The sequence below is a fragment of the Pholcus phalangioides genome, unplaced genomic scaffold (genome assembly GCF_987345545.1).
Source record: "Pholcus phalangioides strain wild (caught in Gottingen) unplaced genomic scaffold, Ppha-v1.0 ptg000003l_1, whole genome shotgun sequence".
Lineage (NCBI taxonomy): Eukaryota > Metazoa > Arthropoda > Arachnida > Araneae > Pholcidae > Pholcus > Pholcus phalangioides.
In genome coordinates, this window is record NW_028301596.1 from 51,943,792 (window position 1) to 51,955,893 (window position 12,102).

Here is a 12,102-nt window from a genome sequence, read left to right on the forward strand (position 1 = left end):
CATTGCAAAAATACCAATTAATCGCCTATATAACGATATTACAATTTGGTCCCGACGCACTTTTTATAGTCTAAATATATCTAATCTCTAACAGTAACTCTCTTTTATAGCGATGCGTTTCTCCGGTCCCTCGAGTATCATCATACTCTGTAGATAGAAACATGAATCTTGATTACGGCGTGAGAGCAGGGTTTGACAATTCGAAAAATAATGATACTAAGTGCTAGAATACCGGAAAAAATCATACTGAATTATGTATTTAAATATTATTTACACATAAACACAACGTTGGCCGAGTTCTTTGAATATACTTAGAGCATTGAAAAAGTGAAAAATCATTATAAAGGGATAAAAATGTCAAAAAGAATCATTGTTGAGCTCAACGAAGCATTGTTGCCCGACAGTTTTTAACCATTTTCGGCATTTGCCCAGCTCTGACGAACTTTTAAAGTATCCTATCGTTCAAGTCGGATCTGTTAGATACATATACAAGCATTGGCGAAGATCCCCGGTTCAAAATTGTAGATCTGTATAGACACGAAGATAGCCAGGCAATATAAATATACACATGTAAAAAAATCAATTTTACATGTGTATATTTGATTTCTAGTGGACTCCTCTTCGTGTTGGTAAACACGCTGACGTAAGAAGTATGCTTCACTCATACTATAAGTTATCCCATATAGAAAATTTCAAGTGCCAATAGCAATATGTAGCTGCGATGCTGACCTGGGGCCCTAGATTTTTCAAACCTTCATGTAGAGCAGCGTTTCTCAACCTTTCTGAACCCAACGACCACTAGAATGACTGAAACAATTCGACGGACTGCAGTCGTACAGCAAGAGTTGTGCTCATGTCACGTAAAATACGGGACATTTGAAAGCAGGAATAAAATACATATAAATAGCAACACCCGTATTTTATGACACATATTTTTGGCCGTTCCAACTTTTTCATAAGATTGTACCGTTTTTTCAACGAAGCTTATTTGAATTTTTAATCTTTATTGAAATCATGAATATAGATAATTTTTATAAGTTGTAAATTTATTATGATAATTACGGCTGTAAACATAAATATTCATCTCGTATCTTTGTCATGTTTCTAATTTTTTTTTGCTTGAACATATTTCAGCTCACTCCAGTTTTTAGTAGCTCTTTACTTCTCGTATATTGGTAATTTCTCGGGGATTTGAGCAACAATTTGTGACTCCGCCAACTTATGGCAATATCTTTGGTGACAATAGGCGATCGAAATTCCCGGCATTTTTCTAGAAATATGGTCAGTCAAATATGGTAAATATTTTTTACGGGAATTTCACTCACCCCTCAGCGATTTCAGCAAATAATTTGCATTTTTTGGCTACATTTAGTGACATCCCGTACTAAAAGATTGCAATTTCCTGCATTTTTTTTTCTTCAATGGGATATGATTACCTTACGTACAGGTCTAATTTCTATTTTAATTCATAAGGATATTACTGATATCAATAACAAGCAATTGAATAGCTTCCCATTCAATTGTTTGTAATTCATATTAGATAGAAGTAAGTTACCAAGCTTGCCTGTGGACCATATGTGGCATTGTCGGGGACCACCTTCGGGCTGCGGACGACAGGTCGAGAAACACTGACGCAGAGCGATTAATAGTCACTTTAGTTAGTTTGAACGAACCACACAGACACATTACATATATTGACATTCACAAATATCCATCCGAAAATATTTTCATTAATAGCATTCTTGAAAGAGTCTGTTATAAATACAAATACAACGCCACAACAAGAAAAATGCCAATTTTTTTTTTCTTTACATTTTTAGTTATACAATTATTCCACAAAAATCTATACCATTATTCAGGTATCGAAAATAGTTCGACCGAATGAATTTTCATTGCATTCTTTAATAAATATTCAAATTTCCAAAGCACACGGATTCCATCCACACACTCCATTCTATCCGCTTCGAGTAAAGTATTCTAGAAAATTCACAGCTGGAAGTTTGAGCAGATATAATGAGATACAACATACAAAGACACGTGTAGATAAATTAATATAAAATTGCGTCGTTGCAAATTTTACGGAAGTTTTGAATACAAAACGAGGGAGTTACATTCTAGTTATAAAGACACGGGTGTGTTGTGTGCTCATTATTCTTGCCATTTAAAACATCAGGTAGGTCATTCCTCCTTCACTTTTGCGTTAAAATTTAATTAAAGCACCACCGGTCGTTATTCAAACAGCGTAATGTTTACTGGTAAGGCAGGTCCCCGCGTTGTTTGCCCGTTACGGCAGGTCAGTTCCTCCCTTACAACGTTAAATAGCCTTATTATATCATTCTTGTCAAAAACAACACAATAAATTACGAAATTTTTCTTTTTGTCGTTGTGGGTTCAAAGGAAAGCTTAACGTTAAATATTTGGTAAAATTCAGATAAAATCTAATAATAATATTTTTTTTTATTTTTTGATTTACTGAGAGAATTTTCTAGAACACGCTGAAATAATCGTAAGTATCGGATATAAATTCCCATTGCTTCAAACGTGTCGCCGTTAACCACATATAGGGGAGGGGGGGATAGGTTGTTTTAAGAATAAACAAAATAAAATGAGAGGTAAAGAGATAAAGAAAAAAAAGATCGCATGTGTCGAGAAACTCTTACGCTCGCATTGTTCAGCCGTGAGCAATGGGTTTCGGGCGGCCATTTTTATGGTCTATTTGAGACTCAATGACAGGGCAATCTTTTATAACGGACAAAACGAATCCACGGGTTCGTATGTAAACGTGTGCGAGCAGTTCTTATTACTTTTGAGGATTCGGGAAACTGTGGGAGTCCTTTTTTTGTTTTTGTCTTTCATACTCAGAATTTGAAGTGTTTGAGTAGGAAAATTTATTTATCTCAGGTATAACGGTGCGCGCGTTTCAAAGTTGTACGTAAACATGAGAGAAAATGGCGTTTTTTAATGATATTTCATGAACTCTACGAGCAGTCATGAGTGACCACAAGACACATGAAATTTTTCTAATTTTCTTTTTTGGTCACATTGGACTAGACTGGACAGAACTATTCGAATGTCTGTTGGGGTGTCCGCTTATTAAAACTTTGAAATGATTGATCATATTTTTCAATCGATTAATCGGCTCATTAATTGAATTTTAATCGAAAATTTTCAGATACCAACCATTTATGACAAACACATATTGGTGATTATAAAACATTATTCGATGTTATGAAACCATGAGATACATTTCCCCCGGAGCAGCACGTTTGTACGCAGCTCACTGGACTATTCAACGTGTATTCTTTAGTAATGATTTTACGAATAATAAATATTGCTGTAATCGGCCAGATCGTTTTAATTCGCCTTATTTATCTAATGTTCATTCTAAATGTACGAATAATTTCAATGAAACATTTTCCACATGACCAACCTGAATACGCTTTCGGCGAATGATTAAAATTCGATTTTTATTGCCCTCACTGGAATCGGCAATCGATAATTTTTCGAAGACCATTGGTATATGCTCGTAGTTGTGATAATCACCTGGTATTGCGCCCGTTGTATGATCTTGTACGTTGCGGGTTTAATTGTAATGGGAGCACGTGCGGCTGCCGATAACTTCTGGAGAGCAGCGTTGCGAATCTGACTTGGAAGCTCTTGGGTATGGACAGGTCTTCGTTTTAAAGTTATTATTGTACGAGCAACCTCAACATCTGCAGCATCGTCCTCATGTTATAAATGTTCGGAAACTATCAGAAAGAAATTATTATCGGTACACTACGTACACTCTCCCTCGGCATTCCCAAGCCTTCTAGAGCATCGCCATGTTTTCTCTACTTTCGTTAGCAACATATCTATATGTATCGAATTAATAAAGGTGACCGTCATGTGCAAAAATCTATTTGTTGCTCTTCGATAATACCGCTTCAGCCATGTTGCACGATGAAAACACGTGTTACGAAGGCCGATGCTTGTACTGAAATGAATACTTGCTGCTCCGTTGCCCCTCGCGTCCAAACAGTGTGCAGACTGCTCGCGTCGAAACGGAGCCGGCGTCCAAATGGCACAAGTCCCAGTAACTCGCGTCCAAACAGCCGTGATCACGTGTCTCGCGTCCAAACAGCCGAGTCCAAATGGCCGCGTCCAGACGTGATGTACTGGCTTCCCCCGGCCCGGTGAATATGATTCACCATACGGGGTTCCTCGAAGGGTTAATATTGCATAATTATTGTATTTTGAATTCGATATAAAATTATATTGTATTCGTTTTTTACGCACCTACTCGCTAGATGTAGACAAATATAGGAACAGATTAAGAAATTAAGACCACCCATTTGAAACGATTTAATACGCGGAGCATATTTGTCAACTCCTGGAATTTCTCTACATGGAGGTTGATTTATTTTTATAAAATCCGTTGTTTTAAAAGTTAGTACTGGGAGAATGGACAGATCGAATACGAAAACTGCTGTTCGCAGGTCCTTTCTTATAAATTTTGGTCTTGTCTCAATTCGTTCTCACTTAGAAATTGAGTTAATCATCGGTGTTGGTTGAATTGACCGAAATACTGATAATTTGAATAATTGTTTTTTAAACACTCATTTACCTAAAATACTATATAAATGAACACAATTAAATTGGTTTCGTCGAATAAATGAAATTCATTCAACAACAATGAAAATTTTAATCGAATTCCAATATTATTGTTTATTAGTTATTCTTTCGCGGTATATGCTTTTTTATATTGGGATGCTGTGTTTTGATTATATTTGGCATCCATATTTTTTATGGGCATCTTTTTTTCGGCCGCCTCGTTGGGCATTTCCCTGTTGTGGTCCTTGTGCAAAGAGTAAAAATAAGAACTATTCTATGTCTATGCCCTTGTGTTTGTATTTGCAATCGACTCGATCTAGTCGATTAAGGGCCGTATTCACTGACATGGTTTAAACTGTAGGCACAATTTTTTCGATAAAAGATCGATATAGATTGGTTAAAAACCTGAATTTTAACCAATCCGTGCCGATCTCTTATCAAAAAATTGTGAGTATAGCTAAAACTATGTCGGCGATTAGGATATCTTAATGAGACCATGGGAGAAATAGTATTTATGTGTATATAGTTCAATTTCCGACCATCCAATTTTGTATTGCATTTTACTTCTTCCGTCCATATAGCGCCCATACCAAGTTTCAATGGAATACAACTACCACAACGGGCGCTATATAGGTCTGAGTAGTTTCAGTATACTGACACCGCTGAGACCAATGTAGCATACGTCAGTATACAGATATACAGACACTACTCCTATTTATGTAGCGCCCATTCTGGAGGGCGTATTCCATTAAAACTTGGTATATAGGCTGTTATGGTCCATGGGAGCAATAACTCCCCAATAAAAATAGAACCAGTTTTTCACCTGCTGGTGGAAAATCGGACTTTTATTATTTCATAAATCGTTCTCCTACGGTGTCATTAAAATATCGGATATCATAGTTTAAAAATTTAGCTATATTCGGATAAGCAGTTTTCGAGAAAAATTACTAGGATTTGAAATTTCAATTACCGTTGACATTGATGGAAATTCATCAACATTCGTTTATTTTATACATTAACAGCTGATTAGATCAGGACGTTCTTGGTCAAACCATACCACGACCAAATCGAACAATCTTATCTGACTCCTATGCTTCAGCAAAGATTCGAACAAGACATGAAAAAGGATGACAAACTGATACCCACCAGACCGCTAGCAGACCGAAGTCTCGGCAGATAGTTCTCGGGCAAATCTATATTTTCAATGATTTATTCTAATATTAATAATATTCTTAATGCAGCAATAAGGTCTTCGAAAAATAACAATAGTATCTAAGCAAAGAAAGAAAAGGTTCATTCTAATAATTTAATTGTCGATAGTTTAATCACAAAAAATAAGTATTACTTGAAAGGAAAGAAACTAAGCCATTATAACGACACATTATAACAAAATATTCATTAAAAAAAAAATCGCATTGTCCGAGTATAGCGATGACTACGTATTTCGAAATACGAATTCGATCGCAGCTTACTGCGCAGTAGATACCAACTTGAGTTGGCTCTGTGTTGCTTTGAAATGTCAAGACGATCTCTAAGCAGTGATCAATTAGATCCCAGAAGAAAAATACATTCACTTATTCACCGCTTACCCAATTCTAATCCAGGAGATAGATGGCAGGGCCTCTGGGCACAATATACTCTCGGGTTTTTCAATTAGATGTTTAGTACGCTAAGCCCCTCGTCTCCACCACAATAAAAATTAATGCGGTGCTGTGTCAATTCGGCTAATGGTTTCAGTGCCAGCGACAGGACATTCACAACAACAAACTATGAAACCTAATGCTTAATCAAACACTTCAAAACGCATAAAAGCTTCCAACATATGCATTACGTATTTTTATTTAGACTGAATCAATAAAGAATGTATGAAACCGAACTCTGTTACAGTAAACGAAAACACCCGACCACACACACACACACACAGACTTTAGGGGGAATTACAAGTGGAAACAATACATTTTTAAAAGTCCTATGATCATATCTCATAAATAGATGATACAAAAATACACAAAAATGTTTTTGAAAAGGGAATTCTAAATATTACATTGAACTCCCAACAACAAATTCTATTCACAATTTGAAAAAAACACGAATAAAAAGAGTAAAAGTAGTATCGACAAAGAAGAAAATCTATACGTCTAATACACAGTAAGTTTATTTCGAATTCTTCAACAAATAAATAAACATTAAATTTCTTTTTTGCTAAAAAAAATTCTAAAAAAGAAAAAAAAATCACCAACGAAAGGTTTATAGAAGTTATAAAAAGAATTGTAATAATTCTTTCCAAGATATATCCGCAACACAAAAAGAAATGCAATTTTTTCCTCTCGATGGAACGCAATACGAGGATTTTTCCGAAAATTACGGGGAAAAAGTTTTTTTTTCCGATTTTTTTTTTAACCTTCTGATTTTCCTTTTTTCCCTAAAATTGCACGTAATCCTAGATAATTTTTTTTTAATATATATATATATTTTTTGATTACACATTTTATACTGACATTATTAATTACTTTATATTTCTCGTAAAAAAATTGAAATGCAAAAAAATGCAAAAGGTACCTATTTTCTCAGATATCAAATTCACGACGAGTATTAACGGTAAGAAAAGCAAAAAAACAGTTGCACAAGCTCACCATATTGGATACTTTTTTAAAGTAAAATTTTATGTAAATTAAGAAAATTTGTAGCTTCAAAATGGTGGGGGTAATAAAAAGTCTAAAAACTGATTTTCATTTCGCAGTTTTATCTGTGTGTCACTTTTTTAAATTTTATTTATGAATTATCAAAATATTTAATAATTTTGCATCAGCGAATGAGTATGATTTTACAACTTAATACACAGTTAGTTTTTTTACAACTTGCTGTAACAATTTACAACTAGGGTAAACAGACGTCCTCATTTTTGATGTCATTTCAATTGCCCACCTACGTTTTGGAAAATTCACCCCTTTGTCCTCCTTTTCAGATTCCCCTCTTATTTTCTTTCTGGGGGAAATTTTTTCTCAACTCTTCATTGACATGAGTGTGTTTTATGAATGTTTGCTGTTTTATTACGTTTTAGGAAAATTGACGTCCCCGGGTATGCGATCGCAGGCGTCCTCCTTGATCAGTTTCTAAATCCGGTAGCCATATTTGCAACAATCCAGTTATGTATTCACTGATTTTTCGCGTACACGATGAAATTTCTCTTCAATATGGGATTTTCAAATGCTCGAAGTAAAAGAAAAAGTTGATAAGATATATCTCTAATACTATATATATATATCCATGTATCATGTAACTCCTTCCTATTTTTGGTACACATTTTTTGGCAAAAAGGGGTTCTTTATACACGTTAAAATACGATAGTTCGAATTTTTGTCAATGGGGGGGATGATATACTAAAGCAAATCACGGGAAATATTCAAACAAGAGTAATATAAAATGCAGGGTGTACGATTGACAGCTTATTTCTTAATTTTCCTGTTATTGGTACTTAGATAAGGTTTTCATTGTGATATTCACATTGGCAGATAAAGTACAACTGGTGATGTTGTTTTACCTCAGTTTCGAATCACCGGCTGAAGCTTTACGAACGTTTAGGACACAGAAGTGATTGAAGAAAAGTTCAGGTCCAATCATTCTTGTCTTAACGCTCTCTATTGACAAAAACTTGAACTGATTTTTTTTTTACAATCATTGGTGTAATTTTACAAAAAAACTCACCCTTCACAAGTATAGCTTTTTTGCAAACCGCATTCAGAAAATACAATTTACTAATTTATGCAACACCATCGTTAAAGGATGATTGATACCATTAGGACTGCCCATTTTCAATTTCAAAGATCAAGTCTTTGAATCATAGACACCTCAAAAAACACCTCAAAATTGGTGTAATTTTTATCACAAATATAAATACTGATTAAACTACCCACAAGACGTACGAAGAATTCAAGAAATACTGATCAGATAAGTTGATATCGATTTCTGAACGGTAATTATAAGAGAGAAACAAACACTAGAGTCAGAGGAGGTAAAGCATGAACGCATTTAATCTCATCTAGTAGTTCCGATACTATCAGTAACCAGCAATATCAATGATAATATATCTGAAAAACCAATCAGTATAAGTCCATGACCAGAAAAAAAAAACCCCTATCTAGTAATTAATAAACTCAGCCATACTCGCTCGAACACCGAAGTATTTCCACATGCTGCTGCTGCTACTTTACATGAGAAAGTTACATGCATAGGCACTTACTTGATTAGATAGAATGTTTTTTTTCCTCCTTGCTTTTTTCTGGAAAAAAAATCCCAAAAAACCCTTCGATCCATGAAGGAAGAATATCTTATCCGGGACTAGTTAGGCACTATACTAAGCTTGATTAAATTCTGGATATTCCTTTATATTGCGTGCTCCTTGATTTACTTTAGTTAGTAGAAGAGAAGGTATAATTGTGAATGGTCCTAGGAGATTCCTTGCAATCTGTGACTAGCCATAATGAGACTGCTGTTCATCCAAGTTTCGTTGATTTTCTTGCGGCAGCGCTCATCATAAATATACCAGAAAGAAAAACAAACGTTCCCTCATTCAATCTTAGTTAACGGTGGATTGTGCGTACGTACACCATCTTTGGTTCATTTTCTTTCGTAAATGGATTTGTACATAGTTATGTATTGATGTTGGGTCACTCGAAACCATCATTTCGGTCTTGTAAGAACGTCTCCTTATCAAAGATCATAATTATACAGTAGAATCCGGGACTATCCGGCCTAATGTGGCGAAAAGGCGGGCCGGATAACAGAAAACCCGAATAGGCCGGAGTTCTATAAATGCTCACTTCCCACCCTCACCATGCCATCAAAACCACCATTTTAATAGAAAATGAATTACCTTTTGGGTTAGATAAGACAATAAATAACGTCGCCCATTTATTGTCTCACCATTTTAATGCCAAAAAACCGTTTTTATTCATATTTTGTGACCTGTTGGTACAGGTCAGCAGGCTACTTTGTACATAAATATATATGTTACTGCCAAAGCCCAAAGTTTGCCAATTCGTAAATTCTCCAGTCTAGTTTATGTCTGAAAGTCGGGCTTTGGCCGGCTCTATACATCGATCCCTATGATTTAGGGTCATTGCCACGTTGGCGTATTTTTTTTTTTTTTTGTGATAATTATGATCATTTATGATTTGCCATAGCTAACCACAATTATTATGCTTAGCTATGACAACACTAACGATCAAAGGAATCTGAATATCAACACATCTTAGTGATCCATATATAGGGATCGACAAATATAGGTGCCGGCCAAAGCCCCGCGAGAGCTCGAAATTCGGACCTTGGCCGGATCAACTGTCCCAGCCAGTTCGCGAAGGGGCCAACTTCGAGCTTTAACGGTAACGTATACATAACGTAATGTTAGTGTTTGCTATGCAGTGTACTGAACGCCTTAAAAATTTATTACAGAAAATGAAAGTCCAAGAATGTAATTATTGCCATGAAGATTATTTAAATAGCTCTTATTTATCATTTGTTATGGCCATTTTTCGCCTGTTAATAGTCATCATCTTACGTAAAAATGAAAATTAACGCATTCGTCTGTAAATATCGCCAAATTGGCAAGAAATTTAACGAAATTTGGCGACGTCATGGAGCCAAGAGACTAGACCGGATATATAGTCGAGATTTTGTTGTATTTTCATCCTTCCCCTTCAAAGGATTAGAATATTTCAGTATAATGATAGCAGTGATATAGTATTCCCTTCTATACACCGTAGTGCGTCTCACAAGTTTAAGCGCAACATAGAAATACCGATAAAAAAATTAAAAAATACAAATTCAAAGTAATAATATTCATAGGTATGGCAGATGCGATGTATGCAATTGCGGTGTAATACAAATCACATAAAATGAATAGAACTTTATTTCAATACAAAACGGGTGATCAGTTTATACATTTTGTCCTGTAATTAATTCCTAATACGGCCTTTATCTCATCAACCGTTCGTCGTAGAGGCATGGAATTTAAAAAAGGCTTAAAATGTGTTCAAGAATCGCTCTGAAACACTATATTTTCAGTCTTGAAACTGGTACAGAGTGATTCTTGAATACATTTTGAACATTTTTTAAATTAAAACTATACTTCTACGACGAACAATTGGTTAGTTAAAGGCCGAATTAGGACTTACAGGACATCCTGTGTATATATTTCCAGTTTTTGTGGGAAATCAAAAGTCTCAATCTGTCTCGAAAGTTTTTCACGCATTGCTTTTTTTCAAAAGCACTTCATGCAAATTTTAGAAATCCCGTAATTATGTAGGCTAAAATAATGTGTTTTTTGAGTGGTAAGCAGTGAGAAAATTTTTACTATCGAATCTCAGAATGCCGAAATCATCGTAATTTATCGGGGAGAAGATTTTAAGATTCTTAATAATATCATAGCTGTCAATTTCAAAGAATGAGAATTTGGGAGATTTTTCAGCGGATTCAAATTCCGCAAAATTGCCAAAAAAAAATCCGAAATGCAAAAAGATTTTTTAAAAACAATGCAGGGATTTTTCATTAATAAAAATACAATTGTAGGGATTTTTCCCTATATTATTTGTAAATTCTTTGGAAATACGGGGTGTTTCAAAAAGAATCACCCGATTTAAAAAAATCATAGCTATTCAGCTTTTAATCCGTTTTGATCGAATAGGTAGAAAGATGGGAAAATCTCGAGTTTTACGCAGTTGTTGACAGGTTGCGCTAACGCTCTTCCTTCGACCGCCACTTCAGTTGTTATCAAGATGGCGACTGCACAACATAAATCGTTTCGTGTTCTAAACTTCGCGAAGTGTTAGTACGTAACAACTGTTCATCGTGCTTTTTGTCGACAATACTCTGGTGTTGAAGTTCTTACCGCTGAGGGCATTAAGCGATGGTATAAACAATTCTGAGACACGTAATGTCTGTGTAAAGGGGAATCCTTTGGCCGTCCACGCATGCCAAATGAAAACGTGGAGCTCATCCGACAGAGTTTCGCACGTAGTCTACAGCAGCGGTTCTCAACCGGTGCTCCGCGGGGCCCTAAGGGCTCCGTGTGAACTCCCAGGGGCTCCGCGGCTACTCGAGGAAAATAAAAAACAAAAAATTAGAAGGGGAAAAATAATTATTAATATTTTTGAATAATAAAAATAAGTCAGTAACTTCGGTGAATAAATAAAAAATAGCCCTACGGGCTCCGCCATAGAAATTATATACCGGATAGGGCTCCGTGGGTCAAGAAAGGTTGAGAACCGCTGGTCTACAGTAATCCGCTCGCAGTGGATGCAAACATGCTCGCAAAAGTTTCGGATGAATTTGATTACCGTATAGACATATGCCGTGCATCCCAAGGTGGACATATTGAGTACCTTTAATTTGGTTTGTAAAAAAAACTTTATGATTAGCTATGTAATATAAAATTTATCTTTAGTGTCTATGTGTTCAATATTTTTCGTAATATACGCATTTCAAAATCGGGTGATTCTTTATGAAACACCC

At 35.4% G+C, this 12,102-nt stretch overlaps 1 protein-coding gene across 5 annotated transcripts in view; it reads right to left on the bottom strand.

Annotated features, from left to right (window-relative positions):
- Positions 1 to 12,102, bottom strand: part of LOC149088790 (fat-like cadherin-related tumor suppressor homolog) — a 540,044-nt gene that overhangs the window by 255,970 nt on the left and 271,972 nt on the right. The window lies entirely within an intron of this gene.